General features: G+C 46.6%; 1 protein-coding gene across 3 annotated transcripts in view; it reads right to left on the reverse strand.

Annotated features, from left to right (window-relative positions):
• The window catches only part of CHD9 (chromodomain helicase DNA binding protein 9), a 106,462-nt gene extending 106,227 nt beyond the window's left edge, over nt 1-235 (reverse strand). For all 3 annotated transcript variants that reach the window (XM_023744400.1, XM_023744402.1, XM_023744401.1), the window contains exon 1: nt 73-235. The gene's annotated coding sequence lies outside the window, so the exon portion shown is untranslated. The remainder of the gene's footprint in view (nt 1-72) is intronic.
• Between the last annotated feature and the right edge of the window lie 13,678 nt (nt 236-13,913).

Consider the following 13,913-nt stretch of genomic DNA (forward strand, 5'->3'; position numbering starts at 1 on the left):
CGCCACGTCAGGCCCGGCGGCACGCCCCGGCCCGAGCCGGCCACTGTCGGGGTCGGCGCCGAGGTCACTCACACGCTGCGCATCTCCGCGCCGGCCCGTGCCCGCCGGGGAGCCACGAGGGAGCCCAGAGCCTCTCTTGATTGATCCGGCGGCCGTGGATCCGGCCCCACGTTGTCCTTTCGCCCCGGGATCCCCAGTGACACGCCTGGGCCGTGCAACGGGGAGTGAGGACGGTGCCGCCGCGACCGTGCCGCGTTCAGCCCACGTGCCCAGCACCTGCCGTGCACGGGCTGCAGGCGCCAGGCTGCGGGGAGCGCAGCACCCAGTCCCGACCTGGAGACGGCGTGCAGCTCCAGTGCTGCAGAGGCGGCGCCCACACCTCGTCTTCCCGACCTTCCGGGAATTAAATTAAATTGCACTGCTCCGAAGGCAGAGAAAGAACGAACGAAAAAGGGGAAAGAAAAGGGGGGAGGGGAGGAAAGGGTGACACTGGTCTCGGAGTAGGGGGCGCCCTGGAAAGTCACTTTCCTATCCAGGCGTGGGGACACCTGAGCTCCTTCTCCCTCTGTCCCTCATCAGCTGAGTGACCCACATCCAATCACAACGTGTCCCAGGGCCCCGGGCTTTCCCTTCTGTGAAAAGGAAGAGGCAGGGCAATTTTTCTAAAAGCCTTCCAGCCCTGAAATGCTTTGGGGCTGTCGTGCAGGCCCCGGAGCAGGCTTTCACACCCAATTAAAACTTGAAAGTCCATATTAGCATGAGAGAGAAAGACACACACACAAATAATGGAAGGTTGAGGACTGCCATCAGCCCACCTGAAGTTTGTCTGCAGCTGTTGACCAGGTGGATATTGAACATGCGCCCTGCAGGGGACCGAAATCTCTTGAATTTCAGTCTCCACCGAGAGCCCACAGCAGGTTCACTGCTGGTTGATGCCGGACCCGCATGGGATGGATGGCTGCCGGCTACAGTATGAGTTGCCAAGTCCCTTCATTCTTCCTATTCCCCAGGAAGGCCCTCCAGAGGAGATGACACAAAACTCTGTGTCCCGGAGACGAGAGAAAGGGCTGGGAGAGAAGTCACAATGACAGCTCTGATCTCCCCTCGAGCGTACTTAATAACAACCACAGTCCAGGGTAAGAATGCACAGAAACACAGCTCCCTGCACCACTGAATTAAATACCGCTTCCCTTTGCTGATGGAACCTGTTGGGTCAAATGGAAGACCAGCCACATCTCATTTGCCTTACCCCCGAAGAGCAGAAGCTGTCCTGTAGAAATGAAATCTTTTAGCTACTCTATAGTATGTAGGTCTATTTGTCCCCTAGAATGCTGTATCTTCATCATTTTAAACTTATGTCTGGTGTTTTTTTGTTTTTGCGTGTGGCTTTTTCATCACTACTGGGCTGACACTTCTCCATTTTTCTACTAACAATCATGTGTGTGTGTGTGTGTGTGTGTGTGTGTGTATTTTTCTATTCTATGAACTTAGATACAGATAAACTTTTATTAGATTAGACTCTCAGGTTTTAACTAATGGTTTTTGTGGGGTTCTCCTGTGGGTTAAGTACTAGAGTTCTTGTGATACCTATTTTGACTGCTCAGCGACTGGTTTTCACTTATTTCTTAAATCTTCGTGACTGAGGCGTCTGGATATGCACTCTCTTGAAAAGCTATTGCAAAGGATGGCTCTAAATCCCAGAATTTACAGGGATTTGACATATAAACTGATAAGAATCAACACCATCAACATCAAAATCTAGCACCACTGACCTAATTTCCCATCAGGCAATGGAATGTCCACAGCCAGGCGGTGGCAATGCTCTCCAGGTCCCTAGGAAGCCCGAGAAGGGGATATTTTCCCCCCATTTTATAGATGAAGAGTTGTCCCACATTGTGCCCTGGTTACACAACCATTCAGTGGCAGAGATGGGGATTCAAACTTGGAACTGCTGGGACCTAAAGCCTGTAATTCTTAAACGTTATACCAAAATCTTCCCTTCTGCTGAAACCGGTTTGGCTCAGTGGATAGAGCGTCGGCCTGCGGACTGAAGGGTCCCAGGTTCGATTCCGGTCAAGGGCATGTACCTGGGTTGCGGGCACATCCCCGATAGGAGATGCACAGGAGGCGGCTGATCGATGTTTCTCTCGCATCGATGTTTCTAGCTCTCTATCTCTCTCCCTTCCTCTCTGTTAAAAATCAATAAAATATATTTTAAAAAAAAATCTTCCCTTCAACCTTAGCTTCCAATTCCAAGTTTATCAAGGAACCTGTTAGTAATTGATTTGGCACCTTGTAAAGGAAACTCCCTGTATAGGCATTTTGATTGAGGTCACCAAAAAAAGGAATAGCATTTTGCCAGTTTGAGGAATATTGTTACTTGTTTACTTTGGGGGAAAAACTGGTATCATCAAGATCCTAAAACTATAAAACAAAGGATTAGACCCTCGGTGAGACCTGCAGAAGTGATGCCCACATAATGGTCAAAATAACCTTAAAGAAGGAGAATGCTGGAGGACTCACATTTCTTGACTTCAAAACTTACTACAACAGTACAGTAACCAAGAGAGTGTGGTACTGGCATAAGGTTAGACATACAGAGCACTGGAATAGAATTGAGAGTCCAGAAATAAACCTTTAATTTATGGTCAACTGACTTTCAACAAGTGTGCCAAGACATTTAAATCGAGAAAGACAACTGGATATACAAATGCTAGAGAATGAAGTTGGATTTCTACCACACAACATACACCATAAATCAAAAGGGATCATACACTTAAGCATAAGAGGTAAAAATACAACAAAACTCTAAGAAAAAAAATATAGGAGTAAATCTTCAGGATCTTGGGGTAGGCAACGGTTTCTTTTTATTTATTTATTTATATATATCTTTATTGATTTCAGAGAGGAAGGGGAGAGGGAGAGATAGAAACATCAATGATGAGAGAGAATCATTGATTGGCTGCCTTGCTGAGGATTGAACCCGTAACCTGGGCATGTGCCCTTGACCAGAATCAAACCTGGGACCCTTCAGTCCGAAGGCTGATGCTCTATTCACTGAGCCAAACCAGCCAGGACGGCAACGGTTTCTTATGTGTGACACCATATAAGGAAAATGTGAATAAAGTGGACTTTGTTAAAATTAAAAACTTTTACTCAAGCAACCAAAGGAAAAAAAAACAACCAGATACATTGAACATCAAATCAGGAAACCCTTTGTGCTTTGAAAGACACCATTAAAAAAGTGCAAAGGCCCTGGCTGGTTTGGCTCAGTGGATAGAGTGTTGACCCATGGACTGAAGGGCCCCAGATTTGATTCTGCCAAGTAGGTTGCAGGCTCGATCCCTCGCCCTGGTCAGGGCACATGCAGGAGACAACCAATCGGTGCACCTCTCTCACCTCGATGTTTCTCTCTGTCTCTCCCCCTCCCTTCCATTCTCTCTAAAAATCAATGGGAAAATATCCTCGGGTGAAGATTAACAACAACAACAAAACAAACAAACAAACAAAAAGAGCAAAGAAAGACACCGACAGAATGACAGGCAATACTGGCCAATCCTATGTTGGCTAGGGGCCTGGGAATTCAGTGGAGCACATGGGTGCTTTTTAGAACAGGAGTGAAGGGTATCACTAGAAAGCTCTTTAGCCTTTCTTTTCAGGCTCTTGTTCAAGCAAATAGTAAAGAGAGCTGGGGACGCCTTCATCTTAAAGCACCTCCAAGATCATTTAAAAGCACGTTCAAGCACCGTTTCAAACCTAGAGGCTTGTGTTCAGCCAAGCGGCCCTTGCTCAGACGCTTCCTCTTAGGCCTGTGTCATCAGGGACCGGACTTCGAGCCTGGAAGTTTTATCTAGTTGTATCCCCTGCTTTTAGTCAGGAATGTACTTCAAAGCACGATCCCCCTTGACAGTTCAAATCTCCCACGGGTCTGCTTTTGTAAACAGTGGCGTGTCCTAATCTTAAAAGGTCTTGGGGAGAAAAAAGAGGTGGTTTTGCTGTTCACCGTGATAAGACAGACTTCCTTGAGCATCTCATTCCCTCTCTGTGTGCCTCTCTGCTTCTCTTTGCGTCCCGCAAGCACTCCTGGGGAAGTCCCATCTCAATCCAGTCTGGAGGGATCAAATGTATGAAAGGCAGCTGGTATTTAAAGAATACGTTCATTCACAAATACTTAAAGGGTGTCTGTGATGCATCAGGTAAAGTGCGAGGTTCTGGGAATACAACAATGAACAAGATAGACAGGGTCCTTTGGCCTCATGGCAAATTATTTTGTGAAATAAATGCCCACTAATTAATTACTTTTATTAACTTTGATTAATAACCTTAATTTGGCCCTGACTGGTTTGGCTCAGTGGATAGAGCAGGGGTCCTCAAACTTTTTAAACAGGGGGTCAGTTCACTGTCCCTCAGACTGTTGGAGGGCCGGACGATAGTTTAAAAAAAAAACTATGAACAAATTACTATGCACACTGCACATATCTTATTTTGAAGTAAAAAAACAAAACAGGAACAAATACAATATCTGTATTTGCATGTGGCCCGAGGGCCGTAGTTTGAGGACCCCTGGGATATAGTGTCGGCCTGTGGACTGAAGGGTCCCAGGTTCTATTCCGGTCAAGGGCACATGCCCGGGTTACGGGCTCGATCCCCAGTGCGGGGCGTGCAAGAGACTGCCGATCCATGATTCTATCTCATCATTGATGTTTCTATCTCTCTCTCCCTTCCTTTCCCTTCTTCTCTGAAATCAATTTTTTAAAAAAGCTTAAAAATATAACCTTAATTTGCAGGTATTTTAATTAAGGTTAAAAAACCATCTCTACTGCACTGGCCGGCTGGCTCAGTTGGTTGGAGTGTCATCCTGTACACCAAAAGGTTTCAGGTTCAATTCCCAGTCAGGGCACATACCTAGGTTACAGATTTGATCCCTGGTCTGGGCGAGTACTAGAGGCAAGCGATTGATGTTTCTCTCTCACATCTATGTTTCTCTCTCTCTCTCTCTCTCTCTCTCTCTCTCTCTCTCTCTCTCTCATCAATAAACATATCCTCGGGGGAAGATTAAATAAATAAATTTTAAAAAATATCTATACTATATAGCCTAGGAACTAATGGAGACTATAGATGTGTATTTTCTAATCAACTGGTTTGTTTTATTAAAGGCATTATGGGCCTCTTATTTCAAGAAGAAACCCATCCTGGTGCAATTTAAACCCATCTTGTCTTGTTTAAGCTTCAAAAAGGAGAAAATTGCACCAGGTTTCCCCTGAATGTTTCTTGTCTTGTTTTTTCCTCATTAGTTATAGGCAGGACTATAATTTGGTCACCATCTTCCCATGACTCCACTACCCAGGTTTCACACTCCTACTTATGTCTTGGGAAGACCTTATAAAACTCACAGGTTATTGTTAGGAGTAAAACAAATCCTTTAGCAACTAGTATATATAATAACGGGGTGAGTATTTGTCTTGCCTGATATGGACTGCTTAAGAAGGACTATCTTTCTTATGGAGATCATGTTTGATTTTTTTTAATGTTTTTATTTATTTCAGAGAGAGGGAGGGAGAGGGAGAGAGAGATAGAAACATCAATGATGAGAGGGAATCATTGATCAGCTGCCTCCTGCACACCCCACACTGGGAATTGGGTCTGAAACCCGGGCATGCGCCCTTGACTGGGAATCACACCATGACCTCCTGGTTTCATGGGTGGATGCTCAACCACTAAGCCACACCAGTGGGCTGGAGATCATCTTTTAAAGCACTTCAATTTTATTAGGACACTAGAGGCCCGATGCATGAAATTCGTGCAAGGGGCTTGGCCCCTGCAGCTGTGGCTTCATCTGGAAGGTCGTCCAGAAGGATGTCCGGTCTAGTTAGCATATTATGCTTTTATTATTATAGATATCATCTCTTATTTAAAAGCATTTGGGAATTGCCCTGGCTGGTGTTGCCCAGTGATTAAAGCATTGGCCGGCACACCGAAAGGTCACAGGTTCAATCCTGGCCTGGGTAGGGGCGAGTGTGGAGGGAACTGATCGAATTGATCGATGTGTGTCTCTCTCACATTGATGTTTCTCTCTTTCTCTCTCTCTCTCCCCCTCCCTTCCACTCTCTCTAAAAATCAATGGAAAAAAATATCCTGGGGTGAGGATTAACAACAACAACAACAAAGGAATAACCATAATTGTGGTAGAAGACTTTAAAAATAAATAAATAAAATAAAAGCATTTGGGGATTATTGGAGTGCTTGGACATTTGGGCTGAGAAAGCATACTAATTATAGTTTTTTCTTTGCATGAACACCCTGGTTTGTTTTATAGAGGATGCGTAACAATGTGCCAAACCAGGAAAATTAATCCCAGGCTATAGGATTGAAACAAAAGGTTTTTAAAATTTAAGAGCAGAGGGACCTTAGGAAGTTTTGCTGCAAATAAGTCAGCATAGCTTTGCTTCTCTGGTTACCATTCGATGATAAGCAGTTAGTAACTTTGCACAATTTAAGTAGAAGCCTTTTGTGAAAACAAGGAAGGGAAGGAGCTGGGTTTACGTTTCTGAAAACAAGAAAATCATAGAAATATTTAGGTCTCCGACTGGCACAGATCTGATCTCTCCAACGTTATGGATATTTGATGAACATCCACCTTCCAGAAAGTTTGGCTTGGCAGGGACCTCAAAAACAGCATGTCAGAGACCTGAATGTCGTCCACCATGACGCCAGCTCTGCCACACCCATAGGCTGTGTTCAAGTGATGGTTGGTAACAAGATAAAAGACTCGAGAATTAGGCCAAATCCTCTGCCTATCCAATATGTAATTGATTCCCCCCCCTCCCCCCCACTTAACATGGTTTACCTCAGTGTCATGTAGGACCTCCTCACCTTTCCTCGTGGTCAGCAATTTTGGCTAATCTTGTGGGCCCTCTTGGTCCTGTGCACGGTGGCTACTTCCCTGTCTTCCCTTTTCAGAGTGAACGCTGTCTGGCAAGACCACGCTGAGCAATTTGTGTCAACTCTACGAGATGGCAGGTTCCCGGGCGCTCACCCTCTGCCCCTCCTATTTCTAGACAAACGAAAGCGACGGCAGGGTTTTCTGTTCCTCAAACACACACCACCGTCTTGTCTGCAGACCTGTTCACCTTCCATGCCTGCTGCCTTGTCGTTGGCTTCTGCGGATCTTGCAGAAAGGGCTGCTCAGAGCGGCCTTCCTTGACCCGTAATTACCGTTTATCTCCTTCTTCACACGGGTCACGGTCCTGTTTGTGTGTTATTATTTGTCTCCACCCACTAGGAAGAAAACATCTGGAGGCACAGACAGGCTCAGCCTTGATCCTGGAAGTACCCCCAGCCCCTAGCACACAGGTGCTCCATAAAGGTGTGTCTTACACTGACTGCGCTGTTCACCCACCACACCTGCAATGTTCTGGCAGAAGGAACTGCGGTCATTTGGGGTTACCCCATCGGGTTTCGTACAAGACACTTGGAAGCCTCTATCACAGGTTCCCAAACCTGACTGCCTATTAGAATCACCTGGGAAACTTAAAAAATCACCTTTGCTCAGCCCGGATGGTGTGGCTCAGCAAACAGGTAAAGCAATTTCCTTTGTGGCAGGGGAAGCTCAGCTCAGCCACGTGCAGAAATAACATGGAAAAGCCCATTTATTCATTCCCAAAAGTCTGTTTCCTCCCTAGACCTAACGTTCTTTCATTTCCCGCTGGCGATGTCCAGGCCAGGAAAGGGACTACGTAAATGCAGAGACCCTAATCCGTCCAGATTAGGGCAACCAACTTGAATAACTACTGAGTTAACAAGTTTCCATTCAAGGTTGTCAATAGTGAAGAGGGGCTGGAAAGTTGCGAGTTGAAAGCGGTTTTGCAGTGGATGGTAGGACAACTACCAACAGGAGAATTGAGGCCTCCTAACACCCAAGGCTAGAAGCAAGCTCAGAGGCGGCCTGGTAGGGGAAAGGGCTGGGACAGGGTTAGAATCTGATGTGGTCCAGGTAAGTCTTCAACCTCGCCTCGCCTTACTTTCCTTACTTATTAGTAAAATAAAGACAAGAGGATCTCCTTTCCGGGGTTAATAGTCTGAAGTTTACATATGAAAAATATAAAGTCAGCACATATGAGGTTATCAATAAATTATAACTAATTTGAAAAAGTCAGTTGAGAGATTTTCAGATTTGTTTGCGTGAGAAGTTGCAGGTCACAGCGAAATGTGAATACAATTTCTCAAAGCATATGGACCAGGAAAGGTTTTTAAGTATCGAATATGACTACAGTGTATTGTATACGAGCACTATGATATCACGAAAAGAACACATCTGTTCACCAAAACAAAGAAAGAACACCCCCCCCGCCCCCCGCCAAACAAGCTATTGAACTGGTTCATGTGTCGGAATCTTCCCATAATATTTGCTGGCTACTTGTTGATTTGATTTATGTCTGAGGTTGGAACCAGCTGCCATTCTAACCAGACAAGCATCCATAGGCCAGGGCAGAAAAGAACTACTATTCAGATTAGTTGTTGGTTTCCTAGCATCTGCAAACCTTTACAATAATGCTAGAGCTGATAAACTAATGCAATGATTTGGAAACTTTTTTGAAGTGGGCAAATTCTTTCTTTAAAAAAAAAATATATATATATATATATATATATATGCAAAAAATAAAATATTTACACATATATATATGTATATATAATTGTTTTAAGAAAGAATTTGCCCCTGGCCTGCACCCTCTCACAATCCAGGACCCCTTGGGATGTCAGACTGCTGGTTTCGGCCCGGTTCCTGCAGGCCAGGCTGAGGGACCCCACCGGTGCATGAATCCATGCACGGGGCCTCTAGTATGCATATGAGATCTTTGGTTAATTTATTCCTCCCCTCCCCCCTTCCCTCTGAGATTCATCAGTCTGTTCCATGTTTCCATGCCTGTGCATTGAGCATCTGTCCCCCGTGGTCAGTGTGCGTCATAGCTACTGGTCAAACAGTCGCTTAGGCTTTTATATATTTAGATGTTTTTGCATTGTTGTTGTTGTTTTTTTTTTTTTTGCAGAAGTTCAAGATCTAAAACAAACAAACAAAAAAGCAGAAGCCCCAAAGGAAAAAAGCAGAATGAAAGGCTGAGCTCCCTTTCTGTAAGCCCTGGATCTCACCCTGCCTCACCCCTCGAAAGTATCTGGGAAATTTGAAAACCTGAAGTCCAGTCCCTCATTCTGCAGATGAGGAAGTTAAATCCTGAAGGGCTGAGGGATGGACATGAGCTTGCCCAGTGAGCATGTGAGACAACCAGCCAGGCCTGTGATTTCTCTGCTCAGCATTTTCTCCCACTCCCCCAGGACTACACACATGTTGCTATTTTTTTTTTCCAGAATAACCCATGGGTTAAATACAGGAGGCAGAACCTTGGCAAAGGGGTCAACTTGGCAGCGGCCAACTCCCTAAAATATTTACCTCCTCAAACTGACAGGTTGACCAGATGTCCGTCCTTGGCCTACCTTTCCTGTCATGTTCCACGAGGAACCGATTACCTGCTCATATCGGAAATCATAAACTGGCCTTCACAATGTATCCGACTGTCTTGAAGTAGTTGCCAAATTTAAAAACCAGAAGATTTTGCCTTAAAAATGTGGATTTCTAGCTCCGGTTGGAAAGTGAGAAATTCTAGCAACATTGAACTCTCGTACGCAATAGGTACCAATCCCAGGAGAGGAGGAGAGGCAGGCACCCTCTAGTTTATCACAGTCCCCACCAGCTCCCACCAGCTGTGTCCACTACTGTCTCTCTGTGTGTGTGTGTGTGTGTGTGTGTGTGTGTAGTGTGACTGTTGCATCTTTAGATTAAAAACCTTTCCGCTTTCCCTCTAAGCTGGAGTTGAGGTCTTCATCTGCGATGTGTCCCAGGGAATACCTGCCACATGACCACCTTTGGAAGAGAAGCGGAGGCTGTGCCTGGCTCTGCCTTGCCCTGTCCTTCCAGACAGCTGTTCATTGTGTGTCTGTTGTCGCTGCGGGTGGTATTTACATCTTTCTACTATGATTCTTTGAATTCCTCAAATAGGACCCCAGGGGAACTCTGATTTATTTCCCAAAGGCAAACACTCTGAAGCCTGAACTGTGGCTCAACGGTTCTCCCCTGGCACCAAGGTCAGAACACACACATTGACTAACGGGCCCCGGATCGGATCGGTTTAGATTTGTGGTGCCAACACCGTGTGCTATGTGTCCTGACCTGACTGGCCAACCCGCTGAGCAGAGAACAGGAGAACGCCGAGAAACAGCCAGACCATTTCAGCCCCCAAAAGTAACCTGTTCAGGAAAGTGCTCTTCACCATCGTGACCGGAAATATCACCAGTGCAAACTGTAAGACCCAGAGCATGGAGGCTTCGGCGACCAGCCCCCAGAGCAAAGGACTGTGTCACAGAGACAGGGAATGACCCACCTTCTCAGCACCTGAATAGTAGAATCTCAATGCCGGTCTCTATTAAAAGCTGCCAACCCTCCTATCGAATAACACACATAACAAGGTTATTCCCTAGAGTACTGTCAGTCATGACAAAAGTTGAGCAACAACCTAAGTGACCATCTTGGAGGCCTGGTTAATCAAATTATGGAACACACATACTATGAAATAAAATAACATCATTTTTAAAGATCTAAATTACAATTATGTCACATGAGAAAACCAAGGTGCGAAATGATAGAGTATGCTACCATAAAGGTGGGGGGGGGGGGGAGGAAGAAAAATAAGTACACACACATACAACTACCTTTTCTTGTATACATGTGAAATATCCCTGAGAGGTAGCATATGAAATTGAATCACTGGCTTATTCTAAAAAACAAAGGGCACTTGATAATAGGGAATGAGGTTTGGGGGGGAGGGCGTCTCACTGTATATCCTTTGGAATTTTGAACTAAACAACTGTAATTCCTATTCAAAGAAATACAATTAATATTTTTAAAGAGAAACAAAATTAAATGAGAGTTTTTAAAAAATTCATTAAGCCCTTTGCCATCTAGGGGGTATAGAAAAGAGAGTCCCTTGGGACATTCTTGCACCATTTCTATAATTTTGAAAAAATTTTTCAAAACAAGAAGGACATTTTAAAAAAAGAAAGAGCTCTGGCCGGTGTGGCTCAGTTGGTTGGGTGTCATCCCGTGCACCAAAAGGTTGCCAGTTCAATTCCAGGTCAGGGCACATGCCAGCGTTGTGGGCTTGATCCCCAGAAGGGGGCATGCAGGAGGCAGCCCATCCATGTTTTCCTCTTACATCAATGTTCCTCTCCCTCTCTCTCTCTCCCTCTCTTTTTAAAAATCAATTTAAAAACAAGAAACTTCTGCTCTGGGCTAATGAGTTGGATGCCTCCAGTAGAGGCTGTGCAGGAAGGGGAAACGCCAAAGGCAATTTGCTTGCTTCGGATGAAGTCTAATGCTGCCTTGAGAGCTGAGGGGGAGGGGAAATCCTTTCTTCGCTCCCATCACAAAATGGGTTTCCATTGGCAATGCAGTTTCTTTTTTTTTTTTATTGACTTCAGATAGGAAGGGGGAGATAGAAACATCAATGATGAGAGAGAATCATTGATCGTTTGCCTCCTGCATGCCCCCTACTGGGGATCAAGCCCACAACCCAACCATGTGCCCTGGACTGGAATAGAACCTGTGACCCTTTAGTCCGAAGGCCAATGCTCTATCCACTGAGCCAAACCAGCTGGGAGGGCAATGCCGTTTCTGAGTGCGCCATCAGGGCAGGCACAGCCTTCTCCAACAGAAAGTGGCCAGCTCTCCCTTGTGCTCCTTAAATACACGGAAAGCAAAGAAAATGTCACAGTTCACCGTTTCCTCCAGGCTTCGGTGACCGAGCGGTAAAATGCTAACCATGGAGGAAAGGACTTAAATGCGGTTTAGATTTTGGAAAAAATTCTCTTGGCCAACCCCTGGGAAGAGGGGCAGCTCCTAGAGGACTCATCACCAAGTATTTCCTCTGCGTGGGCCCGGCAGGAGCCAAAGGTCAGCCAGGTGGTTTAGCGAGGATGGATGCTTGCGTGAGAAGAGACAGAAAAGCAGCCAGTGTGTGTCAGTCCTGACTCTCCCACAACATTTATCAAATGATCTTCTTCTTCTTCTTCTTTTTTTTTGAAGCCTGAGTAGCCTCCACTATACAACAGAACCATAAATGCTGGCCTCACCTACCCTCCTGGGCTGTAGGGTGTGCATGTATACACTCACCCAGAGGCAGCCTCCTCTATGTGTGGGACCTTCAACCAATAAAATAATCTTCTCAGGTGGGAAGAAAGCGGGACTTAACAATCTACAGAAAAGGATATCTTAGATCAGTGATGGCGAACCTTTTGAGCTCGGCGTGTCAGCATTTTGAAAAACCCTAACTTAACTCTGGTGCCGTGTCACATATAGAAATGTTTTGATATTTGCAACCATAGTAAAACAAAGACCTATATTTTTATATTTATTTTATATATTTAAATGCCATTTAACAAAGAAAAATCAACCAAAAAAATGAGTTCGAGTGTCACCTCTGACACGCGTGTCATAGGTTCGCCATCACTGTCTTAGAATCATGCCTAATGATATATAATGAATATAATACTTGCATTTTTTAAAAATATATTTTTTATTGATTTCAGAAAGGAAGAGAGGAGAGAGGTAGAAACATCAATGATGAGAGAGAATCATGGATCGGCTGCCTCCTACATGCCCCTGACTGGGCATCCAGCCCTCAACAGGAATCGAACCGTGACCTCCTGGTTCATGGGTCGACACTCAACCACTGAGCCAGGCCGGCCGGGCTGAATGTAAGACCTTTACACACATGGCCTAATGGAAAGCGCAGGCCATCTGATGTAGGGTGGCTTTATGGAAATCCCCGAGACAGGCTGGGGACCGAGGCTTCTAGTGACTTGCCAGGGACACAGAGCTACTAACTGGTAAAGCGAGGCCTGGAAGGGGGAGCCCTCGTTCGGAGCCCAGTGTCATGCAAAGGAACGAGATCTTCAGGTAACATCGCGGCTTACAGGCTGGGGGCCCACGGATGAGGCTGAGCCTCTGATTGCAAACAGTTTCTCCCTTTTGATTCTCTTTCCCACAGCACATCCAGAGGACACAGGCTGCACGGCAGCCAGTGCACCGAGAACTCACAGAAGCACAGGCAGAGGCCATGCTGGGGCTCCACTGGGGATGGGAACTTGCTTCTTGGGGCGGGGGAAGGGATGAGCTGATCTAGCTTTATGCCAGGATTTGCACCGCGGTTTCTCGCCTCTCCCCTGGCCCTGGCAGCAACCTCCCCCCAGCCGGGAGCCAGGGCTGCATCTGCCCTTCAACACTGTCCCCGGCAGCCTGCTCTGCTCTGTCAGGGCCTGGCACGGAGCCGCTGAGCCCGGAGCAGGAGGGGGAGTTGGGGGGCGGGGGGCGCGTGCTACCAGTGGCGGCTGTCAGCCTTCCCAGCTGACTCCACTCGCTGCCCCTCCCTCCCCCCCCCCCCGCCCCGGACAAAGTCTCGAAGCCACTGGTGTATCCTACAAACACAGCCCTCCCCAATAGTTGAGACAATTCGGCTCCTCCCACCCCCCCACCCCCACCCCCAGTTCATTTCGAAGATGAAAATGACTAACCCATTTTATTCTACGTCTCCGCACGGCGGGGCCTCCTCTCCGGGGTGCGGCGGTGGCTGCAGGGGCTGGAGCAGCAGCTGCTCGAGCTGAGCCGCACTTCCTCTGGCTCCAGCTGCAGGGTCTTTTCCAGGCCAAAGCGGGGAGTTTCCCCGAACCTCCGGGCCTGGCTCCCCACCTCCCCGCTGCTCACCAGCCCCTGGGGGGAGGCTTCTGGGACTCCCTGGTTCCATGAGTCAGAGCCAGGCTGGAGACAGACAGCAGGCTGCCTTTATTAACCCAGCCTCCTGCCCTGC

The sequence above is a fragment of the Myotis lucifugus genome, unplaced genomic scaffold (assembly GCF_000147115.1).
Source record: "Myotis lucifugus unplaced genomic scaffold, Myoluc2.0 scaffold_460, whole genome shotgun sequence".
Classification (NCBI taxonomy): Eukaryota; Metazoa; Chordata; class Mammalia; order Chiroptera; family Vespertilionidae; genus Myotis; species Myotis lucifugus.